The following is a 17,559-nucleotide window of genomic DNA, read 5'->3' as shown; positions in this document are numbered from 1 at the left end:
TTATCTTGGAAACTCCAAATGGGCTGTGGTTATTAGAATAGATATTTTATTTTTATTTTTTCTTCTGCTATCATTATTAGAATAGATATGTGATAGGGTTAAAGATTATAGATGTTATATTAGTCAGTACATCAATATGTAATAGGGTTAGGAACTATAGATGTATATTGGCATATGATAGGGTTAAAAGTTATAGATACATAATTATATTATATTATATTATCCTGGCACCTCAAGCAAAAGACTGCAGTTGCCAGAGGGATGCAAGATGGGAATAAGAAAAGGTATTACATTAACTGTTAAAAAGGCTTTAGTGCCGGGCTTTATTACCTGAGCTGGATGAGTGGAGCGGGTGCCGCGGTCATTCACAGAGGTACGTGTGAAACGCTGACCTCTTTAGTACCCGCACTGCTGCAGGTACAGTGAGTGGGACGGGCCTGCCTACTGTTGTGGGTGAGGCATCAGTACGGGGGCGTGGTTGTGGGGGATGCTTGGAGTGAAACAGATAAGACAGCTGAGCCAAGTGAGGGGCCGGACCGCATTGCGATGGTGGAGAGGCGGAGTTACAGCCGGCATATGAAACATGGATAGAGAATGGACAGCTCAATAGGAGTGTAATATTATCGAATATTGATAGTAAATGAATGAATGAAGCATGAAGCAATTACATAGGGAAAATGATTGCCCCGAGGAACATTGGGGACATTTATTAATGTGAATGAGGATCGATGCTGAGGATAAAGCAGGGGGGAGGGGGGGGGGAGCGCGAAGAATGGTGATGGTAACCAGCCGGTGGAGGAGCAGATGGGGACAAAATAAATAAGGACAACCAGGATGCATGGGGAATAGATAGGTAGAAAGTAAGAAGAAGAACAAAAAAAACAAAAAAAAAGAGGAAAGGGGGGAAGATGTATTAAAGTGATGGACTAACATCGGGCTGGTCAAAAGCACTTGCTTTCTAAGGACTCATTGAGTCCATAGGGTTCAAGAGTTTGCAATTTAAATATCCAAAACATCTCTCTCTTCTGTAGGGTCCTGAATCTATCTGAGATTGTTTCTAGAACCATTTCGATAGGTGTGATTGTCAACTTGGAAGGATCTTTATTGTTGAAGTTCAGGAAGTGACGGGAAACACTATGTTTGAGGTAGCCCCGTGAGATGCTCCAGCGGTGTTTGTTCAATCTTTCTCTTAATGACTGGATGGTGCGGCCAACATATTGTAACCCACATTCGCACTACATCAGGTATATAACATAAGAGGAGGAACAGTTTAGAATACTTTTGATTGGGTATTCCTCTCACGTCACATTACTCCTAAATGACCGCACTCGATTTGCAATATTGTTACAGCATTTGCATAACTTGTGATTGCATTTGTAAGTGCCTGTAAGCTTCCTTTGACCCGTCGAGCTGGCTAAGATTGTATGAATACTTTTTTTCTTCTTCAGTTTACTCGGTGCAAGTAGATTCTTCAGGGATTTTGCTTTCCTGAAGATGATGCAGGGTTTTGGTGGTATAGTATCTTTTAAATATGGGTCACATTTGAGAATATGCCAATGTTTAGTTAAGATAGTTCTTAGGGCTTCATGATTAGGTTTTAAAGGTCATAATAAAAGAGGTCTTGTAGTCCATGGTTTTAGATGTTGTGGCCAGCTCATTTTTCTTTTTTATATTTAAACATTCTTCCTGGCTCTGATTTTTTGCTCACATGAATGCATTCTCTACAATTCTTTTCGGGTATTTTTTCTTTATAAACCTAGATCGTAATATCTCACTCTGAATGAGGAAGTCACCATCATCAGTACAGTACCTTCTGATTCATTTGAACTGACTGAACGGGATATTATCTTTCCACTTTTTGTGGTGGGCGCTCCTATAATCAAGGTAGCTATTCCCATCGACTGTTTTGAAATACGTCTTGGACTTGATGCTTTTATTATCTGAATAGAGGAACAGGTCTAAATACTCAATAGATGAGGTTGTTAAGTTCGATGTGATGGAAAGATTCCATGTGTTTTTGTTGAGGTAGGTGACAAATGATTGGGCTTCTTCCTTGGAACCATTCCAGATCACAATAAGGTCATCTATATAACGCTAAGGACAGGTGCAATGGATTTTTTAAATGGATACGCAGCAGGGACATAAAAGCAGTCTGTATGGTATGATTTGTCTGATACTATTGCATTTTATACATGCTACTAATTATTATATTACTATATATTTTAGTTTAATTCATAACATTGTGTTTTTATATGAAATTGTCTATTTAAAAGCTATTTGAGATTTTATGTAACTGTTTATATTGCACATTTTATATATGTTTTATGGCATTTGATACTGACTGATTGATTGACATGCCACTGGACAACAGAAGTCTGTTTTGGTTCCGGGGTAGAAGTTCTTTTTTACTCGTGGACCTTGGCGGTGTTTGCACCGCAGCCCCTGAAGAACTGCGAAACCCGGGTCGGGCATTTCTATGTGCACGCTAACAACTTTGAATTTGTGAGTACAATAAAACCTTGTTACCTTTAGATATTGAGGGTATTGCATCTTTTCTGTCCTTCTGTGAAGGTATTTTGACCCGGTGTTGGATTCAGCGGTCGGTGGTTCATGACGGGATCTGAGGACTAGCTGGAGGTGTATAACAGCTTCCTTGTATGTGAAATACGTACCTGTGACTGTTGCTTCTGAAAGCTGGATGCAAATTCAGTTCCCCATCTTTATAGGATTCCATTTGAACGACTGACATACATCACCATTACATAGCGCGGTTCCCGTACCTACTGTTTTAATATGCCAATATACATCTATAGTTCCTAACCCTATTACATATTGATGTACTGACTGATATAACATCTATAATCTTTAACCCTCTCACATATCTATTCTAATAACCACAGCCCATTTGGAGTTTCCAAGATAACAACACCGTCCGTTTTTGCTAGTAGATACGTTAGCTCCTCCCTCTTCCAATATGGATATGTGGAATCATATTGAATTGAAAAAACTAAAAGTGGATTTCTTTATATTTGAATCACCGGAGCTGTCTAATACTGAGGCAAGTTCGACCAATGAGCTGTTCAGGGAATTAGAACATCTTATACGAAACAGCTCAGACAATATTGGGAGATTAGATCGTTGCGTCAGTATTTAGATCAGAACAAAATCCCCAAGGGCCTCAAATTATACAAAACACCTGCACAGGACTTATATGGAGAGGAGTTCAACCGAGAATGGGAGAACCTTCTCCATACACAGTCCCGCACCCTCATGGAACTCATAATTAAGAAAAGAACACAAATTTTGGAATCCCTAATAGAAAATATTACTCAAATGAAAATTAAAATAGAGAAATTGCCTAAGGATAGCACATTTAATTTATGGCAAGAGCGAATATGCAAGAGCCTCGATAGGACCGAATTAGAAATGATATCAAAGAAGAGTAACATACTAACTCAATAAAAAGATATTATAGAAATGAAAACCACGTAGAGATAAATGAGGTATTAACTGAGACCACTATGGAACATATTAGATCCAGTATACCCATTAGAAATAGATTCGAAACACTTGCACAGCAACCTTTTTTAGACAGGACTTCCCCACATCACTCACTACGAGTCAAACACAGACAATCACGGTCTCCAAACTACAACAGGAGAGCACAAACTCCACAGCGACACCCGTACAATTTAAGGCACAACAACCCACAAATCAGATAAGAGACACACCACCAACACTCCCCTACACGTAACACATCCTCTAATAATTAATAATTAATACGTATATAGGGATCCAGAAATGTATTAAAAATATTTGTTTGAAAAAATATTTTATAAAAAATCCAATAATATTGAGTTCCTAAGAAATAGATGGATTTAGACATACTCTGTTAAAGAATAAGTCTAAAAAAATTCCCACGGAATGAGATAGGCCCTGAAATCGGTAGCTTCTAAAAGAATGTTGAAACAGACCTCAGAATAATGAAAGAAAAGACATTCTATAGAATGAATCTATCTAATAAAGAGATAGCGGCCATAAAAGAGCTGCAGAAAAATGAGGACATAACAATTCGCAGATAAAGGCGGAGCAATCGTAATTTTGGAGACAACTGAATATTTAGAAGAATGCCTAAGACAGCTTTCCGATACTTCAACATATAAAAAAACTGGATTGTGATCCAACTTCGAAATTCTGTGAAAATGTGCGCAAATATTGTTATAAGGGGTCCCAGATGGGGATTTTATCTAATCAAGAATATAATTTTATTATGGGGACGCCCGGGCGGGACCCAGTATTTTACTGCCTTCCTAAGGTACACAAGGATATGGAGAGCCCTCCGGGCCGCCCCATGGTATCAGGTATAGGCTCTCTAACAGCCAAACTTTCGAGATATATAGATACCTGGCTACAACCCCTGGTAAAAACCACACCGTCCTATCTAAGAGATACAACACAAATTATTGATATATTAGAAGGACTAACTGTGGAATCAGACTGGATTATGGCAACGCTGGATATCCAGTCTCTCTATACAGTAATAAACCATGAACAAGGGGTAGATGCCATCAGTACACAATTACAGAAAGATAGCACAATGAAGTTGGAACAAATAGAATATATATTAGAAGGAATCAGGCATATTTTACAGCACAACTATTTTTATTTTGAGGAGAATTTTTATTTACAGACAAGAGGGACTGCCATGGGCACCAGGTTCGCCCCCAGATATGCAAACCTGTTCCTAGCCAAATGGGAGCAGGCTGCGATTGATCCATATCGTGGGGGGCGACCTGGTGCTCTTGCAGCGATATATAGACGATGTGATTTTAATAAGGAAAGGAAGAAGTTCTACGCTCGTTTATATCTACATTGAATGCGAACGATTTTAATTTAGTGTTTACTGCTAAAATCGGGTCAGAGGGAACAGAGTTCCTGGATTTATCAATAACTAAGAGGGACAACAAATATATATATAAGACATACCAAAAACCCTCAGCTAGAAAAACTTTTATCTTACATTCCAGTTGCCATTTACCCAATATAGGGGAATTAAAGAGATAGTCAAAAGACACTGGCACCATTTATTGCAAGATAAAATTTTGGGCACGCTTATCCCAGTGAGGCCCCAGATTACCTTCACAAGGGCACCAAATCTGGGAATAAAAATAGCACCGTCGGTCAAAAATAAACTAAATAAATCCCAAATAACCAGGAATTGGATGAGCCTAAAGGGCTTTTACATATGCGGCCAATGTGTCAGCTGTAAAGTGACAAAAGCCCCCAAAAATACTAAAAAGATAGATTCGACCCAAAACAGTTTTTCATGGGAGATCAAACACTTTTTGACCTGTAACTCAACTAGCGTGATATATCTTGTCCAGTGCCCTTGTTCAAGGCAGTATATTGGAAGAACCAAGAGGACTTTGAAAGTGAGGATATCTGAACACGTTTCTAACATCAGAAAAGGATATCTGAAACACTCACTTTCAAAGCATTTTAAAGAAGCTCATAACCAAGACCCCAAGGGATTGATATTTATGACCTTGGAAAAAATAGATACACATTGGAGAGGGGGCAAACATGTAGAGAGAATGTCTCGGGCGGAATCCCGACGTATATACGATTTTGGCAGCTTGATCCCAGCAGGTTTAAATGCTGAACTCGAAATATTTGGTTTCCTCTAGATCCTAGGTTGTGTGCCTCTCATCCAATGGGGGATCACATGTCTGGCCGTTTATCGGCGCTGTGACCCCCCACCCCCCCTGGAGAGAGGCTCACATACCCATTACTACATCAACAAATGATAAAAGAAACAATTGAAAAACTTATAATGGACTATAGGATAACCAAATATCATGTTTGTTGAGCAATCCAGGAACTATGTCCCCCCCCCCCCTATATGGGGTTCTATCCTCATTGATGACCATTTATGAATGAATATTCATATATATATTTATTACAGCCCCTTATGCTCATATCTCATAGTGCCTCTCTCCTATCCATGAAATTCAACTTTTTCTTCTTTTATTATTATTAAAATCAACTACCTCTATCCTCTATATAGCCTATTTATCCTAGTAGTTTCCCTTGGTGGCATCAACATATAACACATTGCATATATGTTCACTTCTCTTTCATTTTTATATTACCTGACTGCTGTGGTATGGGACAGTCACACATTAGAGATACTAGCACATAGTATCAGTATAGTGTATGATTTAACATTTTTTTTTTTACTATTGTTTTACTATCAATGTCTTTTATTGTATATGATTGTCTTCTTTGACTATTACTTGTTTTTTATTTATTATTATGATGATTTTATAAATATATACATACATTATTTCATACATAGGTATACATTAAATATCTCATTAATGTACATTTTTAGATATATGTACATTTATATATATATTATTTTTATTCCTATCATTCATTATTTATTTGCTATATATATTGTTACAGATGAACACATATTTTGTGTTTTCCCTATACATGTTTCTTTTTTTATCAACCTTTATTTTAGACTTGATAAAGGGGACTTTAGCACCCCAAAACGTGTTGTCCTACGAATAAATTGAACACTGCCGTAACTGAAAACTTTGCCCACGACCGGTTGTTTTTGTGCGCCCTTTGTGGTCCATGCGCTCTATGTAAAGTTCAGTCCCAGATACAATAACAGGGAATATAACAAATACAAACAAATGCAACACTTAACTTCTGTAGAGATGGAAGAACAGGAACACCAGAGACGACCTCCCACCAGCTCAGCCAAACCCAAATTAAGCTATCTACCACGTAGACAGAAGGGTGGGGTGAGACTATAAAGGGTAGAAGTGATGACCACTGAGCAACAGCTGAGAAAAGGGAAGTGGTCATTAACCCTGTCAACACTAAATAAAGAGAAATCAAGGAGGCTGTCCTTCTACGCTCAGCCAGTATCTCTGATCTCCTGACACCAGTCACCTGAGGGACCGTGACAGTATTCACTCTTCTATGGGTGACCTCCGGGCATCCAGAACCGACCTTATCAGGATGGGCTCTGTGAAAGGCCTTCCCCAGACTATTTGCATTAACATTGGAACCCACATCCTCTCCTCTGGTCCGTAACCCTTCCAGTGGACGAGATACTGGAGGGATCTACGGAGAACTTGGGAGTCCACAATGCTGCTGATTTTAAATTCTAACTTACCGTCCACCATGACAGGAGCGGGAGACAAGGAGGACAGCTCAACAGGTTCGACACATTTCTTCAACAACGACTTATGAAATACGTTATTAATTTTCAAAGCATGAGGAAGTTCAAGACGGAAGACTACAGGGTTAACAACGGCAGTGATCTTATATGGACCAATAAATCTTGCGCCCAACTTCAAAGAAGGTACCTTAAGCTTAATGTTTCTTGTGGACATCCACACAGAATCACCCACTCTAAGGTCCGGACCATTCATACGTCTCCTGTCAGCCACACGCTTATTCCTGTTGCCTATCTTTTTCAGGTTATTTGGAATTTTTTATTTTGAAATTTGAAGACAAAGAAGAGGGAAATCGTTTATCCACAGGAATACCGGATGTTTGAGAACCAGAAAATGTGCCAAATTACGGATGGAATGCCACTAAAAACGGTGACTTATCAGTGGACTACTGTCTATTATTAATGGCTAACTCAGCTAACGACAAGAATGAAGACCACTCCTCCTGGTTCTCTGAAACAAAATGTTTATCCGTTTGACTGAGGATGAAAAGCCGAAGGAAAGGACAATTGTACCCCCAGTCGAGTACAGAACACTTTCCAGAATCTGGAAACAAACTGAGTCCCCGGATCAGACACCAGAGGGAATGCCATGTAGTTTCACAATGTTATCGACAAACACCTGTGCAATAGTTTTGGCATTAGGTAGAGCAAGCAATACTATAAAATGCGCCATTTTGCTAAACCTATCAACTACCACCAGGATCAAATTTTTTCCCGAAGAATTCGGTAAATCCGTGATAAAGTCCATGGACAAATACGTTTAAGGTCTGGACAGGATGGGCAACGGAAGAAGAGATCCAGAAGGCCGAGTATGTGTCACTTTAGCACGAGCACAGGTACAACAGGCTGACACATAGTCCTCAACACACTTATACAGCCGTGGCCACCAAAATCTGCGCGAGATGAGATCGACAGTGGATCTACTCCCTGGGTGTCCAGCCAAGACAGTACAGTGATGCTCCTCAAATATCTTACAACGTAAGTCTGAAGGAACAAACTATTTCCCTGGAGGACAAGAGTCTGGTGCATCCTCTTGGGCCTCCAACACCTTAGCCTTAAGATCAGGATATAGGGCAGATATGACTACCCCTTCAATCAGAGAAAATATCTTTAGAACACCCCCCCCCCAGGAAAGCTGCACGACAAAGCATTTGCCGTGATGTTCTTAACCCCAGGGTGGTAAGTGACAATGAAGTTAAATCTGGTGAAAAACAGCGACCATCTGGCCTGCCTTGGATTCAGTCGTTTAGCCAATTTAAGGTAAGCCAGAATTTTGTGATCCTTAATTACTGTAATATAATGAGTTGCTCCTTCCAACCAATGGCGCCATTCTTCAAAAGCCAAATTAATGGGCAGCAATTCCCTATTACCCACATCATAATTTATTTCAGCAGTCGAGAGTTTTTTAGAGAAAAAAACACATGGGCGCCATTTACTAGGTATAACTACTGCAGAAAAGGCTTGCAATGCCGCCTCAGAACAAGCAGAGAAATCAACCCCCTTCCATTCTCTTATAGGATTTGTAACACCTGTCTCACCTGGTCCTGATGAGTCTCCATGTCTGGAGAATAAATTAGTATGTAATCCAGATATACAACAACAAATCTCCCCACCAGATGATGAAAGATGTCATTGATAAAGTGTTGAAAAACCACTGGAGAATTGGTTAACCCAAAAGTCATGACCAGATTCTCAAAATGACCCTCAGTGGTATTAAAGTCCGCCTTCCATTTGTCCCCCTCTTTGATCCTTACCAAATGATATGCCCCCCTGAGATCCAATTTAGAGAACACATTGGCACCGACAATTTGAATAAACAAATCCGGAATCAAAGGAAGGGGGGTAAAGATCACAGACGGAAATACAGTTGAGCTCACGGAAGTCTAGACATGGTCTAAGGGTACCATCTTTTTTTTTTACAAAGAACAACCCAGCAGCAACTGGAGATTTGGAGGGTCTGATATGACCCTTTGCCAAGCTCTCGTGATATACTCTCGCATAGCCATTCTTTCGGGCTCCGAAAGACTATACAACCGAGATTTGGGCAGTTTAGCCCCAGGAATAAGATTGACGGCACAATCATACTCCCGATGCGGGGGTAACTCCTGGTTACCACTCTCAGAAAACACATCAGAAAATTCTGAAATTAACGAGGGTACAGTTTTAGTGGTGACCATAGAGAAAGACACATTGAGACAGTTGTCCATGCAAAAATCATTACAATCGAGAATCTGTGTCGCTTGCCAGTCGATGGTAGGGTTATGTTTGCTTAACCATGGCAAACCCCAAACCATCGGAGGCAGACCCTCCAACACATAACATGAAACTGATTCCTGATGGAAATCACCCACTCTTAAATGGATGTCATTTACCACCTGTAACAGGCATTTTTGGGTAAGAGGTGCAGAATCAATTGCAAAGACAGAAATGCTTTTTTCTAGTGCACTAGTAGTCAACCCATGAATACGAACAAACTGTCCATCAATCAGGTTAACCCCAGCCCTACTGTCGATAAATACCTCAATTTCCACAGTTTTGGACTCTAGCGCCACCTCAGCAGACAGGAGAAATCGGGTACTACTAGTAAATGACAAAAGTAAGTTTTCTTGCTCCCTACCCACACTACCAATAGTAATTTGGGGATTAAGCATTTTTCTTTTGTTTGCACCTTGACGCGGAATGTACAGACAAATATTTACGAAATGTCCCTTTTTTCCCACAACAAAAACAGACTCCCTTCATATGACCAGAGCTCTTACCAGCAGTCCCAGGAGTAGCTCCCCCAAATGCATAGGCTCCTGACAATGCATAACCACAGCTGTTTCTTTACCATAAGTGTCAAAGGAAGCCGCCACCTTATTAGACAGTGCGTCCTGAGCGTGAGGACCCTTAGATCTCCCCCTCAGGCGTCTATCCAGATGTACAGCAAGGGACATAGCTGCTTCCAATGACTCCGGTTTTTCATGAAAGTCCAACGCGTCCTGCAGCCTCTCAGATAGACTCTGACAGAACTGGCTACGGAGAGCAGAATCATTCCACTCCGTATTCGTAGCCTATCTCCTAAATTCAGAGCAATAGATGATTTCCGCGAAGCGTTCTCCCTGCCGTAAACCACGTAACTTGGTCTCAGCCTTAGAGATCCGATCCAGGTCATCATAAATAAGACCCAAGGCTCTAAAAAATTAATCTACCGACTGGAGAGACGGTGATCCGGTTGGCAGAGAAAAAGCCCAAGGCCCATTATCCCTAGGCCTCATGCACACGGCCGTTGGGCAGTTGTGGCCATATTGTGACCCGCAAATGGCGGGTTGGCAATCCACGGCCACCGGCCGTGTGCACCCCGCATCACGGATGTAGACCCATTGCGGAACGGAGTCACAGAACGGAACACCAGAAGCACTACGGAGTGTTTCCGTGGTGTTTTTTTCCGTTCTGCACCGCAAATTAAATATGACATGTATATATATAAAGTTGAATGGGTCCGACCCGCTGCACGGATGTGTCCTGTGCATTGAAGACCGCAATTGCAGTCCCCAATGCACGGAACGGTCGCACAATGGCCGTGTGCATGAGGCCTTGAGCAAAAAAATGATCATACCCACACGTTTACACTCATCCCCAGAAGAGTAGGGACGCAGCTTAGAGTACAACTTACACGATTCCCTGAACCGAATGACATTGTCACTACCCCCAGAAAATATGTCTGGGAGGGCAACCTTAGGTTCAGGGCAGGCCTGGTACCCACCATCGGAACCAGCCACCTGTGGTCTCTGAACCCGTAAGACTGTCGCGCGGAGGTCAGCTACCTCCAATGACAGTCCCTGCAGATGTTTGACCAGTGCAGACATAGGATCCATAGCTGCACTGATCTGAACGAAATGGTGGTTTTTAGGGGCGGTAGATAATGTCACAATCAGTGGGGGGGGGGGGGGGGGGGGGGATTCGACTCCACACTGAACACAGGAGGGAAGGGGAATAGTAACTGGGCCTGGAAACTAGGGAAGAAACAGGTCACCTCCTAAACAACCCTAATCCGGGCCCTGACTACCTATCAATATGAATAGACCTTGAAGATAGGAATATTCATATGCAGGATACCTTGACCCTGATTTCCCTATAAGGCCCGGGAATAAGTTAAGGACCATAGACAACCCATTGCTCCCCAGATGGACGAATTGAAGTCTCTGACTCAGGCCCAGATACAACAGCAGGGAATATAACAAATACAAACAAATGCGACACTTAACTTCTGTAGAGATAGAAGAACAGGAACACCAGAGCACATATTTTGTGTTTTCCCTATACATGTTTCTTTTTTTATCAACCTTTATTTTAGACTTGATAAAGGGGACTTTAGCACCCCAAAACGTGTTGTCCTACGAATAAATTGAACACTGCCGTAACTGAAAACTTTGCCCACGACCGGTTGTTTTTGTGCGCCCTTTGTGGTCCATGCGCTCTATGTAAAGTTCAGTCCCAGATACAATAACAGGGAATATAACAAATACAAACAAATGCGACACTTAACTTCTGTAGAGATGGAAGAACAGGAACACCAGAGACATCCTCCCACCAGCTCAGCCAAACCCAAATGAAGCTATGTATCGCATAGTCAGAAGGGTGTGGTGAGACTATATAGGGTAGAAATGATGACCACTGAGCAACAGCAGAGAAAAGGGAAGTGGTCATTAACCCTATCAACACTGAATAAAGAGAAATTAAGGAGGCTGTTAGGTTCTTCTATGCTCAGCCAGTCTCTCTGATCTCCTGACACCAGTCACCTGAGGAACCGTGACAATCCCCTCCAGTCCTCCCTCTATATACACTATATACCATCCTCCATTGTATACCCTCACCAGTCCTCCCTCTTTATACACTATATACCCTTCTTCCCCACTCCTTTCTTTGTATACATAAGAAACTTGCACTGACAGGGAAAATACATTACCATGCTGAAGTAGGAAAAGGGGTAATCCAAGTTCAAGAATGACCCCCCCCACACTATATGCCCAGGCCCCTCACGGAGGTTGTACTTAACTCGCTCCCCAACACCTGCGTTGCTTCTTATACCGACACGGCCCCTGCTGCATTTACCCTTTGCGTGGATGAAAACATCCGGCGTGGGGTGGGGGTGGGGGGGAAGCTAAAAGAATGAAGTGATATGGACAAGCCTCCCTACCGTCACACGCAATGCTTTGTACTAGAGGGCCCCGGCTTCCATCCTGAGTAAGCTGTACCTTCCTCTGCCTCTTACTTTTCATTCTATTTTCTTTGGCGCTTTCATCTATTCTTCGGAGGGGCTTACTTCCCTCCCAATCCTTTTCAAGCGTGTACTTAACTGTACTAAAAAGGAGATACCTAATTGTGTGGGACTGTTTCTGCCCTCCAGATCAACCAGAACACCTTCATTGTATCATAATGTGCTTCCCAATCTTTTTCTGACTTCTGAATGCATAACAAGTGATCTTTATTCTCCGCTCACACTGTATGAAAATGATAAAGGAGGCTGGCAGCCTAAACCCTGCACCCTCTCCTTTAACTGACGTCTTTGGCGGTGGGAATGTCATCCCTGAGCCTTTCTGAGATCTTGCCTGGCCTCCCGATATCTTGTTCATGTGATATTGTCTAGCGCTCTCGGCATATGAGCAGTAAGGCTGGGCGCACTCATTCTGGTGTTCTTTACTATACTCAGCCTGAACTCCGGGAGCATGCTCCAGAACAGAAGTGCTCAGTGATGGGCTGACCTCATGGCAGGAGCTGCCAGCCTCCTTTATCATCAGCCAGTGGTGTGCCGGGGGAAAAGCTCTCACGGGGGTGGCAGGCTGAGGAGCAATGAGCGCTTCCATCAATACAGATTGAAGTTCTCATTACTGGAGCGCTGACACCAACATACTGTGGCGGGGCATGGGAACGCATAGTTCCCTGCATGCCCAGCCGCCGATCACCTCCATAGGATTCAGCCCTAGTACGCCTGAGGCCTATGTGGTAGTGAAATCCCGGCGCAGCTCGCCTGTGCAGGGACGAAGCAGCACAGTGTGCACGCCTTCCTCTGCGAGCAAGCGCCGGCTGGACATAGGTGAGTATTTTTTTTATTTTTTTATTTGTGTGCCAACTTTGGGGGACACAGGAGGACATGTGGGGGAAAAATATTATGTTGAGCAAATTATTATGGAAGGGATTACTATGTGGGGGCAATAATTATGGGAGGGATTACTATGTGGGGGGCAAATTACTATATGGGGCAATGTGGGGGAAACTACAGTCGTGGCCAAAAGTTTGCTGCTAAACTACTTTTAGATCTTTCAAGTTCAGTTTCAGTTGTTTCTGTGATGTAGTGAAATATAATTACATGCACATCATATGTTTCAAAGGCTTTTATCGACAATTACATTACATTTATGCAGAGTCAGTATTTGTAGTGTTGGCCCTTCTTTTTCAGGACCTCTAAAATTCAACTGGGCGTGCTCTCAATCAACTTCTGGGCCACTTCTTGACTGATAGCAACCTATTCTTTCATAATCACATCTTGAGTTTTTTCAGAATTAGTGGGTTTTTGTTGGTCCACCCGCCTCTTGAGGATTGACCACAAGTTCTCAATGAGATTAAGATCTGGGGAGTTTCCAGGCCATGGACCCAAAATGTCAACGTTTTGGTCCCCGAGCCACCTTTGCCTTATGGCACTGTCCTCCATTATGCTGGAAAATGCATTGTTCTTCACCAAACTATTGTTGGATTGTTGGAAGAAGTTGCTGTTGGAGGGTGTTTTGGTACCATTCTTTATTCATGGCTGTGTTTTTGGGCAAAATTGTGAGTGAGCCCACTCCCTTGGATGAGAAGCAACCCCACACATGAATGGCATCAGGATGCTTTACTGTTGGCATGACACAGGACTGATGGTAGCGCTCACCTTTTCTTCTCTGGACAAGCCTTTTTCCTGATGCCCCAAACAATCGGAAAGAGGCTTCATCGGAGAATATGACTTTGCCCCAGTCCTCAGCAGTCCATTCACCATATTTTCTGCAGAAGATCAATCTCTCCCTGATGTTTTTTTTTTGGGAGAGAAGTGGCTTCTTTGCTGGCCTTCTTGACACCAGGCCATCTTCCAAAAGTCTTCGCCTCACTGTGCGTGCAGATGCGCTCACACCTGCCTGCTACCATTCCTGAGCAAGCTCAGCACTGGTGGCACTCCGATCCCGCAGCTGAATCCTCTTTAGGACTTGCTGGACTTTCTTGGATGCCCTGAAGCCTTCTTAACAAGAATTGAACCTCTTTCCTTGAAGTTCTTGTTGATCCTATAAATTGTTGATTGAGGTGCAATCTTAGTAGCCACAATATCCTTGCCTGTGAATCAATTTGTATGCAACGCAATGATGACTGCACACGTTTCTTTGCAGGTCACCATGGTTAACAATGGAAGAACAATGATTTCAAGCATCACCCTCCTTTTAACAGGTCAAGTCTGCCATTTTAACCCAATCAGCCTGACATAATGTTCTCCAGCCTTGTGCTCGTCAACATTCTCACCTGAGTTAACAAGACGATTACTGAAATGAGCTCAGCAGGTCCTTTAATGACAGCACTGAAATGCAGTTGAAAGTTTTTTTTGGGATTAAGTTAATTTTCACGGCAAAGAAGGACTATGCAATTCATCTGATCACTCTTCATAACATTCTGGAGTATATGTAAATTGCTATTATAAAAACTTAAGCAGCAACTTTTCCAATTTCCAATATTTATGTAATTCTCAAAACTTTTGGCCACGACTGTACTGTGTGGGGAAAATTACTATATGGGGTAGTGTGGGGGACACTACTGTATGGGGGCAGTGTGGGGGAAATGACTGTGTGGAGGCACTACTGTGTGGGGGCAGTGTGGGGGAAATTACATTATGTCATTTTAACCCAATCAGCCTGACATAATGTTCTCCAGCCTTGTGCTCGTCAACATTCTCACCTGAGTTAACAAAACGATTACTGAAATGAGCTCAGCAGGTCCTTTAATGACAGCACTGAAATGCAGTTGAAAGTTTTTTTTGGGATTAAGTTAATTTTCACGGCAAAGAAGGACTATGCAATTCATCTGATCACTCTTCATAACATTCTGGAGTATATGTAAATTGCTATTATAAAAACTTAAGCAGCAACTTTTCCAATTTCCAATATTTATGTAATTCTCAAAACTTTTGGCCACGACTGTACTGTGTGGGGAAGGAAAATTACTATATGGGGTAGTGTGGGGGACACTACTGTATGGGGGCAGTGTGGGGGAAATGACTGTGTGGAGGCACTACTGTGTGGGGGCAGTGTGGGGGAAATTACATTATGTCATTTTAACCCAATCAGCCTGACATAATGTTCTCCAGCAGTGGTTCTTAACCTGGGTTCGATCGAACCCCAGGGGTTCGGTGAGTCAGTCTCGTGGGTTCGGCCGCCGGCCCTGGGGGGGCGCTTTGATAGGTGGCTGCCACAAGACAGGAAAATATTTATTTCCTGTTACTCAGACTCCTTTTGCGCCCGCTGCGGCTCATGATCAGAAGAGCCGAGCGAGCGCAATGATTTTGCTTCCGCCAGCCGCCGGATGTGAGCGGCATATGTCTGCACACAGACACCGGCATCACTGAGTTAAGCTGACCTGTTGTACTACAGGTAAGAGTAAAGGGGCTTGGAGGACCTATTGTGTATTGTATTTAAGGGGTCAGCATTGTATTGGAGGGGGGTTAGCAGTGTATTAGGGAAAGGGGGTTAGCAGTGTATTAGGCAAAGGAGGGATCATCAGTGTATTAGGGGAAGGGGGATCATCAGTGTATTAGATAGTGGAGAGGGGGGGGGGCAGTAGTATATTAGGCACAGTGACTTATGGGGCTGACATAGATTTTTTTTCCAGGGCTGCTTTGTATCCCCAGTCCGGCCCTGGAGGTCAAGACACACACCCAACTCGCCCCGCTTGTCCATCATTAGCTGTAGGTGATCACGCAACATCGCTTGGCCTATCCCTTCATACTAACTATGTCGAGCAAAAAAAGAAAGTGGTCGGACGAATATGTACAATATGGATTCACATGTATAACGGAACGTGATGGGAGTCAGCGTCCTAACTGTATGATTTGCAATGCCAAGTTGAGCAATTCTAGTCTAGCACCGGCAAAACTAAGAGAACACTTCCATAAGCTGCATGGAGATGGAAAATACAAGAACACAACGCTCGCTGAATTCAAGGTGAGGAGAGCCAGATTCGATGAAAAGGCTAGTCTGCCTGTTCTCGGCTTTGTACCCATCAACAAACCGATCCTCATAGCATCGTACGAAGTTGCTTACCTGATCGCAAAGCAGGGCAAACCCCACACCATTGGTGAAACACTCATAAAACCAGCTGTGTTGAAGATGGCGAATATCATGCTGGGAAAAGCGGCTGAAGTTAAATTATCCCAAATTCCTCTTTCAAATGACACCATCAGCGACAGAATAGATGACATGAGCAAAGACATCTTGGCTCAAATAGTTGCAGATCTGATTTCAAGCCCAGCAAAATTCAGCCTTCAACTCGACGAGACCACAGACGTCTCCAATCTAAGCCAGCTTGCAGTATTCGTGCGCTATGTGAAAGACGACGTGATAAAGGAAGAGTTTTGATTTTGGAAGCCTCTTACAACAACAACTAAGGCAGCCGATGTGAAGAAACTTGTGGATGACTTCTTCAAAGACAACAATCTTTCGTGGGATATGGTTTCTGCAGTTTGTTCGGATGGAGCTCCAGCCATGCTGGGAAGAAAGTCTGGTTTTGGTGCGCTAGCGAAAGCCGATGCACCACACATCATTGTTACGCATTGTATTCTGCATAGGCATGCATTGGCAACAAAAACCTTGCCTCCAAAACTGGCAGAAGTATTAAAAATTGTAGTGGAATGTGTGAACTATGTGCGAAATAGTGCTCTGAGGCACCGCATCTTCAGGGAGCTGTGTAAAGAAATGGGATCTGAATTTGAGGTACTTCTGTACCATTCCAACGTTCGGTGGTTATCCCGGGGACAGGTGTTGAATCGTGTTTTTGCCGTGCGTGTGGAATTATCCCTGTTTTTGCAAGAGCACCAACATTGTCATGCAGATTGCTTCAAAGATTCTGAGTTCATTCTCATTTTAGCGTACATGACTGATATCTTTGCAGCTCTAAATCATCTCAATCAACAGATGCAGGGCGGTGGAGTCAACATCATCAAAGCGGAAGAAAACCTGAAGGCTTTTCAAAAAAAGCTACCGTTATGGAAACGACGAATAGAGAACGATAACTTCGCAAACTTTCCCCTG

This window comes from Bufo gargarizans, chromosome 10 (genome assembly GCF_014858855.1).
Source record: "Bufo gargarizans isolate SCDJY-AF-19 chromosome 10, ASM1485885v1, whole genome shotgun sequence".
In the NCBI taxonomy this organism is placed as follows: Eukaryota; Metazoa; Chordata; class Amphibia; order Anura; family Bufonidae; genus Bufo; species Bufo gargarizans.
Note: the sequence above shows the minus strand (reverse complement) of the source record.